Source organism: Martes martes, assembly GCF_963455335.1.
Source record: "Martes martes genome assembly, chromosome: 9".
Classification (NCBI taxonomy): Eukaryota; Metazoa; Chordata; class Mammalia; order Carnivora; family Mustelidae; genus Martes; species Martes martes.
This window is the reverse complement of record NC_137896.1, coordinates 96,818,160-96,838,867: the sequence shown is the minus strand read 5'-3', so window position 1 is coordinate 96,838,867 and position 20,708 is coordinate 96,818,160.

The following is a 20,708-nucleotide window of genomic DNA, read 5'->3' as shown; positions in this document are numbered from 1 at the left end:
AGTAGAGTGGCACACTCATTATAATTGATGAAACCATGTCAACGCACCATCATCATCCAAAGTTCATAGTTTATATTATGGTTACTCTTGGCTCTGTACATTCTACATATTTGGAAAAAATATATAATGAAACGTATTCATCATTACAGTATAATACAGAGTATTTTCATGGTACTAAAAATCTGTGTTCCACCTCTTTATCTTATCTCCCACACTGGCCCCTAACTCCTGGCAACTACTGATCTCTTTATTGTCTCCATAGTCTCACCTTTTCCAGGATGTCATACAGTTGGAATCATATGGTATGTAATCTTTTCCATAGTGTCTTCTTTCATCTAGGAAAATATATTTAAGTTTTTTCCATGTCTTCTCATGGCTTGATAGCTCATTTATCTTTAATACTGCATAATATTCCATTGTCCGGATGTACCAGTTTATTTATCCATTCCTCTACTGAAGAACATCTTGGTTGGTTCCAATTTTTACAGTTATAAATAAAGCTGCTATAAATGTTTATATGCTAGTTTACTGTTGGCTTAATTTCTCACCTCTTTTGGGTGAACACTTAGGAGTTCTATTGCTGGATTGAATGGGAAGATGATGTTTAGTTTTACAAGAAATTGCCAAATTGTCTTTCAAAGTGGCTATACTATTTTGAATTCCCACCAGCAATGATCGTGAGTTCCTGTTGCTCCACACCATCACCAACATTTAGTGTTGTCAGTGTTCTGGAATTGGGCCATTGCCATAGGTGTATACTGGTATCTTGTTTTAGTCTGTGTTTCCCTGATGACATAAAATGTGAAGTATCTTTTCATATGCTTATTTTGCATCTGTATGTCTTCTCTGGTGAGGTATCTGTTAAGGTCTTTGGTCTATTTTTTAATCAGGTTGTTTTTCTTATTGTGGAATTTTAAAAGTTCTTTGTACATTTTGGATAACAGTACTTTATCAAATGTGGCTTTTGTAAATGTTCCCCCCCCCAACCCCCAGTATGTGGCTAATCTTCTCAATCTTTTTACATTGTCTTTTACAGTGCAGAACTTTTTAATTTTAAGGAGGTGCAGCTAATCAATTATTTATTTCATGGACCATGCCTTTGTGGTTGTATGTAAAAAGTAATCATCAGAGCCAAGGCCATCTAGATTTTTTTTTCCCTTTGTTATCTTTTAGGAGTTTTATAGTTTTGCATTTTACATTTAGGTCTATCATCCTTTTTGAGCTAATTTTTGTAAAGGGTATAAGCTACATATCTGGATTCATTTATTTATTTATTTTTTTGCATGTAGATGTCTACTGTTTCAGCACTGTGTGTTGAAAAGACTGTCCTTGTTTCATTGTATTGCCTTTGTTTCTTTTTCAGAGATTAGCTGATTATACTTATGCTGGTGTATTTCTGAGATCTCTGTTCTTTTCCATTGTTCTGTTTGTTTGTTCACCAATACCACACTGTCTTGATTACTGCTGCCTTATAGAAATCTTAGGGTAGTGTAGTAGTGTAGTACTACTGTACTACTGTAGTAGGGTAGTGTCAGTCCTCTAACCTTGTTTACCTTTCAATTTTGTCTTATCTATTTAAAACAAAATTGGTTCATAGACCTTGGAATCGGTTTGCTGATATTCAAAAATATCTTGCTGGGATTTTTCTTATGACTGCAGATGAGTGTTTTTAATATATTTATAACTCAATAGAAGACCCCCCCCAAAAAAAACCAAAACCCAAAAAACCCAAACCCCTCTGCCCCACAAAACCACTTAGAACACCAGGAAAACAACAACAACAAGTCTTCATGAATCTAGGGGACATTTCCAATATAAACAATTAAGCAATTCTGTTTTAATACACTAGCTGGGTTGTCACACAAGAGCACCATGAACTTAATGAGATAAGTGAGGCTTTGCCCAGAAGAGCTTTATACCTAAAGCTTGTTTCTAATGAGAGCTCATGTAATGTTGACCTCAACTGTATGGATATCCTAGATCTATTCACTTTTTAGGGTCCTGACTAACGCATTCAAACTGAATAATTACATGAACCAGAGTCTATAGTATATCTTAGGGATTAAGACAAATTAAACAAAGACCTCACATAGAAGAGAGGAAACATACTGGTTGTATCTATTAATACAAACAATTGAGGGACTTACTAGGAAGTGCTATGTTTATTTAGTCACAAGTATTTATTAAGAACCTATGTTTAAGATACTAACTACTGGGATACAAGAGCAAATAAAAAGGCAGTGGTTTTCCTGATAAGTAGATTAAACAGTCAAGATGGGTGACACAGATAATAAGTGGTAAAAAAAAAAAATATGTATTTGTTGGCTTGTCTAAGTGTAGAGAAAAATAAATGAGGGTAAAGGGGATTTGGACTCATCTCAGAGGTATTATTTTTATGATAGAATCAAGAAATTTCCCTGAAAAGGTGATTTGTTAAGCAATATTCTGAATAATGTGCACAACTGGAAGGAGTTGGAAAGTTCTTGCAGATTTCCAGATGTAGGGAAAAAAAGGCAAGTACAGAAGCAGAAGCATTTTTGATACGTTTGAGAAACAATGAGGAATCTGGTTGACCAGGGCGCCTGGGTGGCTCAGTGGGTTAAAGCCTCTGCCTTCGGCTCAGGTCATGATCCCAGCATCCTGGGATCAAGCCCCGCATTGGACTCTCTGCTCAGTGGGGAGCCTGCTTCCCCCTCTCTCTCTGCCTCCCTCTCTGCCTACTTGTGATCTCTGTCTGTCAAATAAATAAATAAAAATCTTAAAAAAAAAAAAAGGAATCTGGTTGACCTTGAGTGCAGTAAATTAGGGAGAATGCATTAGGAAGAACATCAGGGTAACCAGTGAAGCAGGAAAAAAAAAAAAACAGTATCTTTAAAGACACAGTAAGGATCTTAATTTAGGGCACACAGTGGGTATGCAACTCAACATTTTGCATTATTAGCCTCTTGGCTGTGATCCATGGGAGTGCTTTACATCTCTCCATCCTTATTCTTTTATGTCCTGTCAATTCTTGAACATTGCTTTGCTTAGTGGGGATTTTCTAGACAAAAAACCATAACGTGACTCCCAACTTTAGTGGTAATAAGGCACTGAAGATCTACTGCAGAGAAAAAAAATCTAGTGTTCTCCAAATTTCTTTGTGTCTGTTTATTGTGTAATTTACTCTGATCATTTGGGAAATCTGAAATAAATGGAAGAGAGGTAAAGAAAGTTCAAAGTGTGGAGATTGGGTAAATCTGGAAAACAGGAAAATTTAAGGGATAGGTATGAGGATGGAGGGAAGCTGGTATTTATAGCTGATGCCCCATTCATTTCCCTCAGCACACTTGAGTTCACCTCAGCTGCACAGCTGAACAGTTCCTTTGCTTGCTCAGTTTCCTATCTTAAGCACTCAAGTCTCTCAGCTATTCTTTGAGCCAAGTTCTTTCTCTGGTGCCATAAAAATTTGTTCAGTGCACACAAGATACTCTGACTTGATGAAAAAATAATGTCATGGAAGCAAGCAATAAAAGCACTGGAATCCCAAATAAATAAACCTGCTTTAGCATTCCTTGGTTGGTTAATATTAAAATGTGTTTCATTTGTCTTCTCACAGCACCTCTAATGGGATTAAGTTCTAGTTGCCCACAGTGGTACCCTAAGTAGTAGTACCTTATCTTTTACTATATAACCTCCTTTCCTGTCACATTCACACTGTTCTTCACTTGTCCTTCCTAAAAATCACTTCCCATAACAATTACCTGCATTCCTGTCCAAGGGGCTGCGTTTGGAAAATATGCATGCTAAACATGACTTCCTGAGAAAAGAACTGTTAGAAATATTGTTATTAAAATAAGAGAAAAAACTTCAAAGAAAATTATACCAGTGAGTACTAAGTAAACTACTCTGATAAAGAGAAAAGGAAATGTTCCTTATTATCCAGTGTTAGGACAATAGTATTCAATTGTTTAAAATATGAGTGTCTTTGCCATATTTGATTTTCTCTGGCTGTTCAAGTATTGTTAGAAGCCTCTTAATACATGTTTCATATTTGAGGCAGAGAGGTATATGTAGAAGATTCAATTAATGATTTCATTAAAGATATGGTCTCATGGAAAGAGCATCTCTGGCCCCGGTTCCAGTAATCAGAGATCACAAATACAATTATCCTGTTCTTACATACACATAATTTCCCACTTGCTGCAGTAGGAAGAAAGAATAATAGTTTGGAGATTCAAAGCACTGCTTCTAATCCTCATATGCTTTCTTTCAATGCAATACACTTATTTCCCAGCAATTCCCTGCGAAGTGAAAGTTGGATATTATGGATAAAACACAATATATGATCAAGGTGTCTACCTGTTCCATGTATTTGAATTTTCATTTACTCAGTTAACTTTCATATAATTTTATATAGTTAGTTTCATATTATTCCCATATCTTAGTAAGATATCAAATTTAAGGGATAAAATTATAAAACTCAATCCAGAATGTATCTCTTCCTGATCTTATTACTTTTTCTCTAACCTCAAGGTTCATAAGAGTCATGTCTTTACATGTTTTCTAAAAGCTATGTGAAGCTATATATATATATATTATATATAAATATATGTATTTATATATATAATATATATAAAGCTATATATATATTATATATATAATACATATAGTATATAGCATAACAATATGTTTTTATCTTTTAGAATATAATGTGAATAATCTCCTTTGCATATGATTCTAAAACTTGCTTTTTAACTCAAAATTTTAAAATACACGAATTCTTAAATATATTATCTCTACATTAATCTTTTGCATCATTTTTTGTGAATGCCTTATCACCTGTTTATTGACATTCATTTTTTTTTTTTTAAACAAATGTTATTATTGGGCACCTGGGTGGCTCAGTGGGTTAAAGTCTCTACCTTCGGCTCAGGTTATGGTCCCAGGGTCCTGGGATAGAGCCCTGCATCTGGCTCCCTGCTCGTCGGGAAGCCTGTTCTCCATCTCCCACTCCCCCTGCTTGTATTCCCTCTCTCACTGTCTCTCTCTCTCTGTCAAATTAATAAATAAAATCTTTAAAAATTGTTATTATTAACATTACAACAATAAAAATCTGTGTAAATACCTCCTTGGTCACATCTTAATGAATTCCTACAGAGAATATAGAGTAGAATTGATGGGAGGCATTCTATGCGCATTTTTATCTTGACTAGACTGCTATTTAATTAGTAATTATATTTTGTTATTCAAAGCCACTTTAGCAATTTATATGATTACTAAAAGAAAATGTGAAAGTTTATTTCCCATAAGTTTGCCAACAGTGTGTATTGTAAGATTTAATTTTTTTTGCCAGTGAAATGTGTTACCTGTCTTAATTTGCATTTCTATGATTTTTCTGATAATTTTTAAATTAAAACACTGTCCTTTTTTTAGGCTGGTAATATTTCCTTCATGAGAATTGCCTATTCATCTACTTTGCTTATTTTTCTATCTGAATTTATTATTTTCTTATGGATTAATAGGATATATATGTATACATATACATACAAACACATGGATATTACATATATGCATATATATTATCAAACATGTTTGTGCAAAAACCTTGAAGAAAGAAAAGAATAAGAAATGAAAGGTTCTCTTTGTCAGAAGCAGCTTGAAAACTCAGAAGGCAATTTTAACCATTTTTCCTGTATGTTGTGAATGGTACTCTCTTCAGGGTTATATCTGAAGAATAATATGGTAGTAGGAGTAAATGAATCATTACTGATTTATTCATCTGTTTTTATTGATACATGTTACTTTTTAAATTTGTGTTTTAAATCTATAAGTAGCTGCTATTCAAGTGTGAATCTACTATTTAAACTTACTTTCAGTTATATTTTATGAGGTTGACTTCTTGTGCATAAGATACAAAAGGAAATATGACTCATCACCCCCCCAAAATATATATATACATATATATATATGTGTGTGTGTGTGTATATATATATTCTATATACTATGTTTTCTTTTTAAATATTTTGCAAGTATGTTTTTCTAGTCTGTATCTTGGATCTTCATTGGTTTATTGCAGATTATCTTAGGTGTGCTAAGACTTGAACAGGTATTGCACACTGAGACCGGAGTTCTCCTTGATTTTAGCAGTTCTGATGTTGCAGGGAGTAGCATGATGAAGTTAGAACTGGATGAGGCTTTTCTCTTTCCCCAGAAGTATGCTCTAGGAAGACTTCCCTTTACCTAAAGAAAGCTCAAAGAATCCTGATATACAGGGAAGGCAAAAGAGCTGAGGAGAGATACCGAATGAAAGGATCTAAAGATTATTTATTCCACATTTAAGAAAACAACTTGGAAGTAAGCTACCTACTACCAGCTCCATATCCTATGATTTTCTTCATTTGTAATTTTAATTTTTTGAATTATACTTTCTGCATTAACATATTTCTTCAGTGAATATGGGTTACTTTAATAAACAGAAAAAAGGTAATGTTTCTTTTTAAAAATGGAGTTATTTCTACACTGCCTATCCTAAGTGAAAGACAAGGCAGAGTGCATGGGGACAGTACCAGTGCCCTCCATGCACTACAACATCCCATGTGCTCCCAGATACAACTCACTAAAATTAAGATAAGTCCTATTTCTGGGTTAGGAAACAAAATTTCTTTCTTTTTCTCTCCCCAAGCTTTTATTTAAATTCTAGTTAGTTAACATACATTGTAATACCAGTTTCAGTGATTCAACACTTCTAACAACACCTGGTGTTTATCACAAGCACACTTCTTAATCACCATCCTCCACCCATCTCTGCTCTGGTAACCAACAGTTTGTTTTCTATAGATAAGAGTCTGTTTTTATTTCTGGGTTTGCCTCTCTCTCTTTCCCTTGCCCTGTGTTTTGTTTCTCAAACTCCACGTATGAGCAAAATCATATGGTATTTATCTTTCTCTGACATATTTCACTTAGCATAATACTCTCTAGCTCTATCCATGCAGTAGTAAATGGCAAGATTTCATTCTTTTTTATGGCTGAGTAATATTCCATCGTGTGTGTGTGTGTGTGTGTGTGTGTGTGTGTGTGTGTGTGTGTAAATATAACATATCTCACCTCTTCTTTATCCATTCATCTGTTGTTGGATATTTGGGCTCTTTCCATAATTCTACTATTATAGATAATGATGCTATAATTGGGGTGCATGTATCTGTTTGAATTAGTATTTTTGTATTCTTTGGGTAAATACATAGTAGTGCAATTGCTGGATAATAGGGTAGTTATATTTTTAACTTTTTGAGGAATGTCCAAATTGTTTTCCAGAGTGACTGCTCTAATTTGCCTTCCTACCAATGGTGCAAGAGGGTTCCCCTTTCTCCACATCTTTGTCAACACTTGTTGTTTCTTGCATTGTGTTGTTGTGTTGTTGATTTAGCCTTCTTACAGGTGTGAGGTGGTATCTCATTGTAGTTTTGGTTTATACTTTCTTGATGATAAGTGATTTTGACTATCTTTTTCATGTATCTGTTGGCCATCTACATGTCTTCTTTGGAAAAATATCAATTCATGTCTTTTGCCCATTTCTTAACTGGATTATTCATTTTTTGGGTGTTAAGTTGTATTACTTCTTTCTATCTTTTGGACACTAACCCTCTATCAGATATGTAATTTGCAAATATGTTCTCCCATTCCATAGATTGCCTTTTCATTTTGTTGATTGTTTCCTTCACTGTACAGAAAATTTTTATTTTGATAAAATCCCAAAAGCTTATTTTTTGCTTTTGTTTGCCTTCCCTCAAGAGGCATATCTAGAAAGTTTCTATGGTTAATGTCAAAGAAGTTACTGTCTGTGTTCTCCTACAGGATTTTTATGGTTTCAGGTCTTACATTTAGGTTTTTCATCCATTTGAATCCATTTTTGTGTATGGTGTAAGAAAGTGGTCCAATTTTATTCTTTTGCATGTTTCTGTCCAGTTTTCCCCAATGCCATTTGTTGAAAAGACTATCTTTTTCCCACTGGATATTCTTTTCTTTTAAATTAAATTAGCCAACATATAGTACAATCATTAGCTTTTGATGTAGCGTTCAAGGATTCATCAGTTGCTTATAACACCCAGTGTTCAACAGATCACATGCCCTCCTTAATGCCCATCACCCAGTTACCCCATCCCCTTATTCCCTTCCCCACCTTCCACTCCTTCCACAACCCTCAGTTTGTTTCCCTCGAGTCAAGAGTCTCTCATGGTTTGTCTTCCTCTCTGATTTCTATCCATTCAGTTTTCCCTTCCTTCCCCTATGGTCCTCTGCACTATTTCTTATATTCTACATATGAGTGAAACCATAGATAATTGTCTTTCTCTGGTTGACTTATTTCACTAAGCATAATATCCTCTAGTTTCATCCATGCCGATGGAACTGGTAGGTATTCATCCTTTCTGATGGCTGAGTAACATTCCATTTTATATATAAGCCACATCTTCTTTATCCACTCATCTGTTGAAGGACATCTTGTTTCCTTTCACAGTTTGGCTATTGTGGACGTTGCTGCTATGAAAATTGGGGTATATGTGCTCCTTCTGTTCACTGCATCTGTATCTTTGGGGTAAATACCCAGTATTGTATTCTATATTCTTTTCTGCTTTGTTGAACATTGGTTGGCCATACAGTTACCAGCTCATTTTAGAAACCTGTTGCATTTCTATACACCAATAATGAAGCAGCATAAAGAGAAATGAAGAAATCAATCCCATTTAGAATTGCAACAAAACCAATAAGATACCTAGGAATAAACCTAACCAAAGAGACAAAAGACTTATCCTCTGAAAACTATAAAACACTGATGAAAGACACTGAAGATGAAGAAATGGAAAGACATAGCATGCTCATATATTAGAAGTACAACTATTGATAAAATGTCTATGCTACCAAAGAAATCTGCACATTTAATGCAATCCCTATCAAAATAACAACAGCATTTTTCACAGAGCTAGAACAAACAATCCTAAAATTTGCATGGAGACACAAAAGACCATAAATAGCCAAAACAACCTTGAGAAAGAAAAGCAAAGCAGGAGGAATCACAATTCCAGATTTCAAGTTATATAACAAAACTGTAGTAATCAAAACAGTATGGTACTGGCACAAAAATAGACACATAGATTAACAGAACACAATAGAAAACCTATCCTATAATGCCCAATTGTGATGAAAGAAGCTGTGCTCAAATTATAAAACACAAATATTAAACATATTTTGTCTCATATATTTAAATGATTTTCTGTATTTAAATTTCAAATTTTGTTAATATAAATTTCTGTTGGATTTTAAACATAATGTGATTACTAATAAAGTTGTAAGAACATATTTACAGAAATAAGTACTTCTGTTTTACAAAGGGCACTGATATTAAACCTTTCAGTTACATTTTTCCTAATTCCTCTACAACCTGGGTAATGGTTCTACATTTATAGATCCTTTTCTCTGATTTTCAAACTTTTTATGAGTCATCCTGTATGTTACTTCTATTTTAGACAAGAAATTACAGGTTGCACCATCTTTTAGATAATCAGTGCCCCGAGTCAGTTTTAAAATATTCTACCTTTCCTGTATGAGAGTGATATTCTTCCCTCAGGGTCAGCAGGGCATGCACTCTTACTTGTTTGTAAATAACATCATGGTTTGTGTTCAGTTCTCATGGCTCACTTAGTTATATCTTTTTGCTACCCTCTAAGTTAGAAGGGTTCAGGATGCCAGATGAAGGTAATCAGAGAGGTTTGTGTCCAGAGAAGCAACACAACTAACTGGAAGAACCAATGATGCTGATTCACAAGCATCAGCTCTTAATTAGTGAGCTAACTTGATGGCACTACCTATCAACTACCCAAGAAAAAAAGTCTTTTTTTGTACAGAAGTTTCTATTGTTGCTGTTTTGTTTTGTTTTCCTTTTAGGTTTCTTACAAAAATATTTGAAGTTCTTAATGTGGAACTCATAAAGTAAATTCTAGGTGGTAATGTGGATTTCAGAAAAGTTCATAAAGCCTCAGTAGTTTGTAAGACTAGCATTGGTGCATGCCTGAGAATAAATGTTCCCTTTTTCATAAACCAATTTTCATGAGCCAATTCTACATTCAATCTATAAGAAAAATCACTTCTTAAAATATTTAATGCCTGAAAAATTAAAGTGAAGATGAATTAATCTGACATTTATGGTCTAGTTGTCCTAGTTTAATTCCTTCCTGGTTTTATTGAACTGATTGAATTGTGACTCTTGGGTTATTGAACTTTGATGCCCTCATCGATACATGTAGGGCTATAAAATTTTTGGTGAGAATTAAAGCACAGCGTTCAGTAGTAATGAAGAAATATTAATATCTTTACATAAAAGACTGCCCCATGCTGAATCACAGATACTCTATAATGTTCACAAATTGATAAAATGGATACATACAGATCAAGTCTACACATTGAATTTCAGACTTTAAATCTGGAAGTAACATTGTACACATATAATAACACTTCTATTTTTAGGAGGAAAGAAAAAACGGAAGTATTGGGAGTAGAAATAATTTTCTAAAACCTATAATTGTATTAGTAGAATTAGAGAGAGAACCTTAGATAAGAAGCTGTAAAAACCTATTTACTATTCAAAGAGCCTTACTCTTGAATTGGTTGTGTTGCCCGAAATATGTTCTAGGCAAACATAATTTCCACAGATAACTTCTGTGTTCAAATAAGTGGGATTCTCTATATCATACTCCTTTCTTTAAAATTCATAGTGACTCTTCATCTATAAATGATCTGGGAAGTTGTGTAATTGAGAATTTTTATACACATTTTTTAAAGGTATGTTTTAAGTGTACCCTAAAATTAGTTGATCAGAAAGGGAGAACATGGTATACCTCACAACAGCAAGTGAAGTGAGAAGAAGGTACCTCTAGAAAAAGTTGAAATTCTCCCTGTTGGTTGAATATGATTTCCGATACTTGGTCTATTTGTCTAACTTAAACTTGGATGGCATGAGGTCCCAACTTCTCTGTTGATTCTACTGACAGAATCCATATTCACTGTTTCTAAAACACAGTTTTAGAAAATGGTCCTGAAATGGTTTGTTGCTTTGCCTCCCTGATTTGTCCTTTCATGACTTCAGCTCCTGATAACAACCACTGTGAGGCAGACAGGATGCTGAACACTGGCATCCCTGCCTTGCTCCTGCCACTGCCTCTCTTAACTCCCACATGAGGAGAGCAGACTATTGTGTGTGGGATCTCTGACTCAATCGCAGGCACGGCTATTCTTAATTATCCTCAGAAAATGGAGCAAAGGCTGTTGCTCTAAAGATTTTACTAAAGTCCATATCCCATCTGACTAAACTGTTTCCCCATAGAAGCTCTGTCTCTACTTCTGGAAAACTGGGAAACCCTGAACTAAAGTTGGTTAATTTCCAGATCTACAGAGAAGAGAAAGTTGTTTCTTCAAGAAGGATCTTGTGTTCCTTAAGATCCATCTCCTGGTCCTTATTTCTGCCCCAGGACTTACCCCTTTTCTGGATGGATGATAGTCATGTTACGGAAACATCCTAAATAAGCCTAAATTAATTAATAATTTATTTTCTAACATCTAGACCAAAATGACACTGTGATTTTTTCCAACACATAATAACAGGTTACAAATATGGTTTACTCACATGCTTTCTCTACCACAAAAGATAGCTTCTTATTGTCCATATGCTCAATTCACACTTAGCCATCAGGATCCAATTCAATGGCCAGCTCCTTTACTACTTTATGAAGATTTCCACAGTTCTCCTTCAAAGAGAAGTAATACTTATACCCCAAAATATATATCACTATGTATCTAAATATATCAATATATGTATACTATGAATTTTTACTGATCATATCAAAATATATCAATTTATTTGTCTAAATAGTTTCTTCTTCTTTTTTTTTTTTTACTGATTTTGTGCTATAATTATTAGTGTAATAGAGAATTTGTTAAGAGTACAAAACTGTTAGGGTGAGAGCCACATCTTCTCAATTAATGTAAAAGCAAATAAAATGTCATGAAAAAACCTAGAATAAAATTCTGTCTCCAAAATTATGTAGTTATAAGACTTGGAAATTGCTTTTCAGATGTTTTTATTCAGAGATCCTCAAAATAGATAAAACAGGAAAAGCTAATCTGAATAAGTGTTAAAAATGTCTTTTGGCATTTAACTGCAAGTCCTAGAAAGCAAACTACAAAAATATCTTTAAATGAACAGACTAGTTACCGCTGGCAAGTTGGTGGGATGAAATTTTTTAAAAAATTAGTCCTGATCATATAGACAATGCTATGAAAATGCTTTCCTTTCTAATCTTTACACAAAAAATGACTTTGAAAAAGTTTTTTTACATTAATATTTAGTTTCCTGATATAAAAAATTAATATATACCTATAGTAAGAAGTATATATGTTTGTGTGTATGTGTTATACATTTGTGTGTATGTTACAGAGTACTCAGAGAGCTCTGCATTATAGTGCTTCCTTTCAATTTTCCACGTAAAACCTGAGACACATTCTTACCTGGAATGTTTTGAATGAATGGTTTCTTCCTTAGATAAGTGAGTAGCAGTATCCATATCATCATCTTTATCACCAATGACATGCATTTGTAAGATGGATGACCAGGACTGGTAGTATTAATATTTGACTGTAACTAAGTGAGGCTCAGACTATATAGGAAGAAAATCATTAACACTTGCTTAATGAACCTCACACTACCATTAACTTAACTAACCAGGACAGAATGCACAATGCAGTGCATTGATTCAGGGATTTCACATTTATTGCAATCAGGCTCAGAGTACCTTTGCATCCATTAAAAAAGCAAAGCAAAACTCTAATTTCAAAGGTTCTACAAAAGATGGTGCTATCTACACAGGCTTGGTTAATTATTTGTTGTAATGTAATGTGTTTATCTTCTTGTTTCCTTAAAAAAAAAAAGTTTATTTAGCAGTATAATTTCTTTGCCTCTCCTGAGATTTATATTGCAGGACATTGTATTTGACAGTCTGTATATCTTTAGGAAGTATACCGTGGATACCAGAACTAACCTGTCAAAAGTTATTTGATCACTGAACTGATTAAATAACATTTATTTTAAATTCCGATGTGACTGGTGCTTTCCAGTCTTAAGGGCTTTTTCTTAAAAAAAAATGTAGTTAATCTAGATGAATTTACAGTTGACCCTTGAACAATGCAAGGGTTAGGGTCACCAACATTCCACAGTCAAAAATCCATGTATAACATTTGACTCGCCCAAAACATAACTACTAATAGCCTACTGATAAGATAGAGAAAAGAACACATTATTGAGAACATCAAAAGGGAGAGAAAATACATTTACAGTACTATATTGTATTTATTTTAAAAAATTCATGTTAGTGGACTCATGGAGTTCAAATTGGGGTTGTTCAAGGGTCAACTGTACATAGCAGCAAGAATACACAGAGGATGAATATTTAAATTACCAAGTCAAACTTACCCATAGGCAAAATACTGAATGGAAGAAACATACTCCAAACTCCTTTTCTTTGACAGTTTCATTGGCCCAGGTTGTAGCTACCTCATGCTGTGATGTGAACTCAAATTTTATTTTATTTCCAGTTGGTCTTTTCTTTCTTACTAAAAGAAAGAAAGAAAAAATAATGGAAGGAAGGAAGGAAGGAAGAAAAGAACAAGACAATAATGCATACTAAAGATCCCCAGCGCTGTAAGCCAAGCTTCTCTTTGACCACACCCATCTTCTACTCATCTTCTACCCATTCTACTATGCATTTTTGCTAGTAAATGTGCTGGCACTCACACATCCTTTTATAATCATATATGTATATATATGTATATACATATACACACACACACATATATGTATATACACATATATAATTTATTGGATTATATAAATAACATATGTAATATGTTATTTATATATCATATATTAGTACAATATAATATATAATATATATTGGATTATAAAAGGATATATATACTCCTCTCATCAACAGTTAAGAGCAATGGAGGTCATGTTAGTGGTGACAAAGGGTACTAAACCCTATTTCGGGAACTCCGCTTTGTATTTTACCTGTATTGTCTCACTTACTCTGAAAAACCGTCCTATAAAGTAAATATAATATTCTGTATCACACAAGTGAGGAAACTGAATGTTACAGAGCTGATGAAAAATGGACCCTGAGCGGCTCAGTCAGTTAAATGTCTGTCTTCAGCTCAAGTAATGATCTTGGGGTCCTGGGATCCAGCCCTGCATCAAGCCCCCTGCTCAATGGGAAGCCTGCTTCTCCCTCTCCCTCTGTCTGCCACTCCCCCTGCTTGTGCTCTCTCTCTCTCTGTCAAATGAATAGACAAAATCTTAAGGAGAATAAAATGGACACAGTCCAAATGCTACTGTGCTGATAAGCCTAAAACACAAACTCACATCTCAATGACTCCAAAGCCTGTAATTTCCCCAAGAGACAGATTTGTTGACTATAAATTTGGAAATAGTGACAGTGCCACTGAAGTTTATACTGGGGGTGAAGTAAGGTGAAGGAGTAGGCAAAACCATAAGCTTCCTCATGGGCCAAGCTAATTTAAATATTGTGCTTCAATGAAATGAAAATGCATTTACACTAGGAAATTGCAAAAAAAGTAATTATGTGGATAACAATGACACAGGGATATGAGTTTAAATATAGTCCCAAGGAATCCACATGGTGCTTATAGCCACAACTAACATAGTTTATTTGTACACAGACCATTGAAAGATGTATTTTGTCCTAATGTGTGTGCCTCCACTTGCAAGTGTCTTGTAACATCTTTAAGAGAATTATTCTGATATTACAGAAGATATTCTTGAAGTTTTAAAGATATTTGCTAATCACTTACCTCTATGTGATCTGGGCACCAATGAATTGATGCATTAAAATTTAAAAGACAAACATATTTCTATATTCTTAGTAGGCACGTTCAAACTTGTGCACATGAATCCTATTCTTACCTAAATCTCATCCACGTAACAATTCTGAATGTATACTCAGTCATATGTAAATTGTTTCTTGAACATCATAAAACTATTTCCTCAGTTTTTCACCTCACACTATATCTTAAATATTCTGCATTAGAGGCACTTATGTGAGTTAAGCACCAGTTGACATAAAAAAAAATTTTTGGGAGACATAACATTTTTCTACAGCATATATACTGGCATGAAATATACAATTTATATGCCAGGATCTGTTCTAGCTACTTTATATTCAAAACATATTTAATCCTCAGAACCTTCATGTTTCTCTTATTCTTAATTTTACAGAATATAATAATATTCGGAATATTTGTAATATCCTTTATATAAATACAAATATAAATAAAATTCTATAATATTTTTCAGAATGTTATAATATTATTTATTAAAGAATATACAGAAAATTATAAATTTAGGTGATTAGATTTCAAAGCACACTAGAGTAGTTCTAAGTTCTAAAGTGAAATAAATACAATCACAGTTTAAAGCAACATTAAAAAATTATCATCCTTGGGGTATAATTCATATGTGACAAGTTTCATTCATTTTAGGTATATAGTTTTATACTTTTTGATAAATACATATATTACTATAACTATTCACGATAAAAATATGAAGTATTGCTACCTAAAAGTTCCGTTGAGCCTCTTCCCAATCCATCCTTACTTATTAGCAGCCCAGGCAAACAAATATCTGCTTTTCCTAACAAAAAAGATTAGATTTATATTTTCTAGAGTTTCATATAAATGGAACTATACGATATGTTCTCTTGGTTTTTGTGTTTGCTTTGTTTACATTGATGCATGTTATTGTTATTGTGTGTATACACACACACACACACACACACACACACACAGTTTTTTTCCTCTATTTTATGAGTAATACTGCATTGGCAGTTTCTTTAAAAGTTAAAATATAACTACCATCTGACCCAGTCATTCCACTCCAAGTTATTTAAATGTAAGAGATGAAAGCACATATCCATACAAAAACTCCTTTTAAAATGAATGTTCAAAACAAACTGAGGGTGGCTGGGGGGAGGGGGATAGGGAGAGGGTGGTGGGGTTATGGACACTGGGGAAGGTATGTGCTATGGTGAGTGCTGTGAAGTGTGTTAACCTGGCAACTCACAGACCTATACCCCTAGGGCTAATAATACATTATATGTTTATAAAAAAAATTTAAAAAATTATAAAAAAAGAATGTTCATATAAGTCTTATTTTTAACATCCAAAATGAGAACTAACACAAAATCCACCAACAAGTAAATGGATAAAATAATGTAGTATATCTAAGAACATGGAGTATTATTCAGCCATAAAAAAGAATACTATGGATAACATAGAACAACATGGAGAAACGGTTTAGTTAACATACTAAATACAGCCCAGAGGAGAATCTATAATTGATCCATAATTATCTCTAACTGCTGATTTTTGTATGTTAGGCTTACAGAGATTATTTATCTCTTCTATCCACAAAACAAATTAGAAAAGGCATTATCTAATATCTTATTGTATAGTAGAATATTTCTACATTGTGATTGAAGATATCTAGGATTGTAGCTATCCTATGCTATGAAATAAAATGTGCTGTGCTTCCTCAAAGCTTGAGACTAAGACACTGGGAATATATATGGCAACATCTTCTGGTCAAGGGAAAAACGAAATCCCAGGGCAGAGGTCAATTTACATTGCATTGTTCAGAGTCACACTTTCCAATTCTCAATTTAGAGGACCTGCCAAGGAGCACAAATTTGACCTTTAGGAAAGTCTAATCTGTGCCTAGCACTTGAAACATGGGGATATTAACCCTCTTCTACACACACACATATACCTCTTTGGCAACATAAATAAAATATAGAAACCAAAATATAGCATCATCTTGCAACCCCAAAATAAACATCATTCCAGATAGTATGTATGTATAAAAGCAAAATGATACTAAAATATACTATACAGATGTAATTTAACAGTACTGTGCTCATAGTAATTTGTACAAAAAGTATCGACTTCAAATTGAATTTAATAAAAAAAATAAATTTTATTGAAATTGAAAAAATAACTGAACTTCAATTATGTATTTCCTCATTACAAAATATAGCATTGCACAAAATGTCCTTTCAACATACAAAGGAAAAGAGAAAATGAAATACAAAATTTAAATGTTTTAGGTCATTTCTGTAATGATATATTCCAACCTAAGATAGTATCTATGGACTCTTGAAGACAAAAGAAAAGAAAAAAACGAATAGCATATTTACAAGTGCTCTCCTCCTTTATTCCACCGTTTCCATTTCTGTAGTTTGACAGTTGCATAGTTTTTACAGTTGTAGCCCTAGTTCTAAGCATTAATGGTTCCTTTGCTCATTTTAGGATGGCTTCTTTGTTTCTCACCTACTTACTTTGATTATTCCCTGGGTTGATTAGATTTCTCCATCATTTTCTTTTCAAGAAGGCCAGATCGATTTTGTAGTCTCTTCATTGCTTGTCGGATGTAGGATCAATTCTAATTTTATAAAATTACAGCTGGATTGGAATAGTGGAGGAAAGTATGCTGAATATGTATATACCCAGGCCATCCTCTACAATTTGGTGAATATATCTTCAAACTGTCCTTGACCATTTTGACATTTGGCACAGAGTATCCAGCATGACCTGCTTACTATAATTTTGAACATGTACTTTCTGGACAAAGCAAAGTGCACACACACATGCACACACACACAAACGCAGCTCTTTTGTGCAAGTACAACTGGATCTACTGTAGAAAGCATTCTTATGCAAAGAAACTTTAGGCAGAGAGGTATTTTTATATTTTTTCTATCAAAAAGGATATGAAAAAAACCCACTGCATCTCAAAAACAATGAAACCGTATCCAATTAAAATTTAATTCTGCAACATTGTTAACTTAAGGGTTATTTAAATAATATTTTTAGGCATCCATAAATAATGTATTTGTTACTAATTAGCAGCTTCTACATTACCTTCTCAACTTCTGTTTAACAAGCATCCGCAGACCTTTAGGAAAATTTACAACTGTACATTTAGTTGGGGGCGGGGGAGAAAGGTAGTCAATTATTGAGATTTGTTTTTTACAGACGCTAAGGGTTCTTGAAATAAATCTTGTTTGACAGAATAAAAATATTTATTCTCATGACTAATTATAAGAATAGTATAAAAATTACAATAAATCTCTCATTTCTTTCTTATTCCCAGGAGAGTCAATCTTGCACTGGAATAATCTGTGAGCTCTACAAGGTCTATAAATTCTAACCAAACAAGATGGTCAGAACTAGGGTAAATGGTATGCATAGAGAGGACTGACTGGTCAGTCAATCTGTTATTCTGTAACATTTAACAATACATTATCTGAGCCAGGAAAAGAAATCTAGAAATGGCTTTTTAACATAGTACTTTGTTTTATATTAATGATATTGATGAATCACTGTATAAATCAGGTAAATCAGGTGAATATGCAAGGAGTCACATTTTGGTAAGCTATCTCTGGGATCAGTGATCCTCTCACCAGCATGAGGCAACAAGTATCTTTTTTTTTTTTTTAAGAATTTTATTTATTTATTTATTTATTTGGCCCATTGCAAGTCTCGATTTCAGGACCCTGAGACCATGACCTGAGCAGAAATCAAGAATTGGACGCTAAACCACCTGAGCCACCCAGCTGTGCCAATAACCACCTTTTAAAACAGAGTCAAATCATACTCCCTCATATATGGTCATCCTACTGAAATTTAATTGGTGCTTTCAGAGGGAAACCTGGGCTACAGAGGCAATATTTATCTAATCAAGTAATTGAATGGAGAATACTGTATCAGAAATTCAGATGTTTACTTTAACTCAGTGATGGCATACAGAAAATGCATAAACTCATTATTTTTCTCATATCATATCTAAATGTGTGGGAAAGAGAGTAAACACCATAGGCATTCAGAAAATATTAAAAATCTTTATGGGCAGAGTTCTGGAGAATATTTTTTCAAGAAGTGAGACTTCAAAGATACAGAGAGTTTGAATATGTAAAAGGAGAATGTCCTCTTGATAATGTAGAACTCTGAATCCCTGCTTCAACATAGGCCAGTTTTGTTTCTGATACGTTAATTGGCTTCTATGTGATTTTCAGTTTAAATATCTCTAAAATATTAAGATATTCTCCACCATAATTATTTTTAGATGAAAATAAGTGATCACAAATATAAATTGAATGTATATACATTATTAGACAAATATATATTTTTATAAAACAACTAGAGAAAAGAATCTTAAATCCATAATAGCTTTAGATTCAAAGCTTTCATATAACTGTATTGTCTTTTGTTGTTGTTGTTAAACTACAAATCCCTAAGCCACACAGACATGAACAAGACATAAATAATGTGCAACTACAATAAGATCTATATACTTGAATGCATATGGTCTCCTCTTCTTGAAACTGCATGCACAATCAGAGAAGGTTTTAATTTTGTGTGCAGAGAGGTTTCTAATATAACTAAATGCCATTGTGGTTTATTTGTCAGTATCCCTTATATTTGGTCATTATAAAATATATCTCCAAAGTCTTATTATTCAGTATTCAGCTGATAAAATTCAGTTTGTAGTCAGACACTGGGTAACTGTTGAGTCCACCAAAGTATGGCCAACTAATGAGACTCTACCACAGAAAAAGCTAATTTTCTCTCACCATATATTCTGTTTGGCTGTTTTTGGTCATTCAATTAAAAACAGTACATCTCTGTGTTCTAATCATCTAGAGCTCCCAGAGTCATGAACTCTTAACTTCTTGGTTTATCACTCCCTCTTGATTTGCTGTCCCTCTCTTCAATACTACTTTTGCCATTGCCCTTTGTGTTTTCATAGGCACCAAGATGACACTTCTTCCCTGGCTCTTCAAATCCTTGGCGTTCTTTTGTTCCCAATGATTTATTGTTGATCTTCCTCCAACCACTCAATATGATGAGAATTTCAAATCTTTTCCTCTTTCCTCAAACATCCTATACCATATTCCCTAACTTCACTTTCATCTCATGGCCTTGTTTTGGTGGGAAAAATGACACAATCAGCTGAAAACACCTATAGCTCCCAGCAACACACCCATATGCACCTGTAACTTCATTGTCAGTCTGTCCTCTCCCCCATCTGCTCTGGATCAGAACTCCATGCTCCTAGATGAGATCAAAGTTTGTATGCCCACTAGACTTCCTTTTCCTCCCTGACCAATCTTTCAGCAATATTCCCCTTTCTCTCTTGTTATTCTTGTCCCTTACCAACACATCCTTTCTATCAGAAAAAAATATATTTTTATATGTGTGCGTTTGTGTGTGTGTGTGTGTATGTGTGTATATATATATACGTTTATATACATATTGGATATATACATACATACAATATATACATATATTGTATATATACTGTGTATATATATACATATATTGGAAAAATAAAGCATTATATATGTATATATACATATATATAAAGCATTATATATGTATATATGCATATATACATATATAATGCTTTATTTTTCCAATATTCAAAAGAACATAGATTTTCAATCGAACTTTGATCATAAACATTGACCCCATTTCTGTTTTCCTTTTTGGGAAAATTAGTGGGTCTGTACTTGTTCTGTGTCATTCTTGTTGTCACAATAATCACACTTGCTCAG